The following is a 1,891-nucleotide window of genomic DNA, read 5'->3' as shown; positions in this document are numbered from 1 at the left end:
CAAAGTGGTTACAGTGGGCGTGGCCACCTACATAATGAGGCCGACCTACATAAACATCTGTGGCAGGAGGCTTCCTGGTGAGGTGGAGTGTTTCCAGGCATTTGTGGGCAGAGCTAAAGGAATTTGTAACATGTGCTTGGGCAGGGCAGAGATCAAGTCAAGGGGCCAAGAGGCCTACCTGTGATCATGTTTGAGAAGAGGCTGTCCTGATTGAAGCAAGGTATCCTGAATCATTCCTGATCTTGAATTATAACTTGTTATTTCCACCACTTGTCTGTTGGATCTGTGGTACTGTGGTGGCTTGTGTGTTGCTATGATACTAGAAATGCTGTCACTGGTTTTTCAAATGCCAGCAAGATCACCCAACGTGGACAGGTTTCAGTGGAGCTTCCAGACTAAGAACAGACTATAAAGAAGGACTTGGTTTAAGGGAGTTAGTTTATTGTACCAACTTCGCTGATAAACACATGGGTTAATTGAAGGGCGAAGGGATAAATGGCTCAGTGAGCCTCACCTTTCTAGTTCTCGGGTCTCTTGCTTTGTGATGGTTGGATCAGGGTGCAGTTGCCATAAGACAATTCCCTGCTTCAGCTGGCAAGGCTCACTTCATGCAAGATATTTCCAAGGAGAAACCATGGACCTACCCTTATGCAGCCCTGGATGCTGGAGCACCCATGTGGAGACCCCTGCCAGCGCTGAGCTGCTTACTCGTTCACTGATTTGGCTTTCCTCCTGCAGTCGGCATCATAGTGTGTGTTTTGTGAGATGAAGGAGAACTTCGTGGATTGGTGTCGGACATATGGGTTAATATTGGACTTGGCTTGGGCAGCACTGGGTTGGGATGTTTTCTTGATGTGCACTTACCTTTACATAAATCTCTCTCTTATACATATGAGTTTCTGTGGATTTGTTTCTCTAAAGGACCCAGACTAACACAGGGTTCCCCACTTTGGAGAAAGAAGCCACTGACAACTTTATAAATAGCTTTGGAGCATTTTCAAATACTGAAAGCCGAAACAAAGGAAGCAGAACATGGTCGGAGATATAGCCAGCTGATGGGCCCTCAGATCTGAGGACACTTGAAATGTGACTGAACAGGAGCTGATTTCTTGGAGGGGAGTCGACCATGGTGACATGAGTCTGGTAGAGCCTGTGGGAGTGGAGCCTTCAGGATTTTCATTTATTGATGGAGCATGACACAAGGTCAAGAGAAACAGCTGCAAAACCCTTTTAATGATTGGAACTTGGAATGTGCGAAGTATGAATTTAGGAAAATTGGAAGTGGTCAAAATGAAATGGAACACATAACGATTGACGCCCTAGGCATAGGTGAGTTGACATGAACTGGTATCGGCCATTTTTGAATCAGAAAATCATATGATTTATTATGCTAGGAGTAACGCAATCATAAGGAATGGTTTGACATTCATTGTCAGGAAAGATCTTGCTTAATCCATCATGAAATACAATGCTATCTGCGATAGGATTATATCTATCCACCTTCAAGGAAATCCCATCGCTACAACTATTATTCAACTTTATGCACCACCCACAAAAGGGAGCGATGAAAAAAATCGAAGAATTCTACCAAAGACTTCAGTCAGAAATTGATCAAACATGCAATTGGGATGCATTGATAGTTACTTAAGATTGTAATGCAAAAGTTGGAAACAAAGAGGAAGGAACAGTATTTGGAAAATATGGATTTGGTTATGGAAAGTAAGCTGGAGATCACATGATAGAATTTTGCCAACCCAACTACTTGTTCCTAGCAAATACCTTTCTTCAACAACACAAAAGGTGACTGTCCACATGGACTTCCCCAGATGAAACACACAGAAGTCAAATTGACGACATCTGTGGGAAGACACCCTGGAGAAACTCAATGTCC

This window comes from Echinops telfairi, unplaced genomic scaffold, assembly GCF_000313985.2.
Source record: "Echinops telfairi isolate 266 unplaced genomic scaffold, ASM31398v2 ScPeMD7_443;HRSCAF=831, whole genome shotgun sequence".
Classification (NCBI taxonomy): Eukaryota; Metazoa; Chordata; class Mammalia; order Afrosoricida; family Tenrecidae; genus Echinops; species Echinops telfairi.
This window is presented reverse-complemented; position numbering follows the sequence as displayed.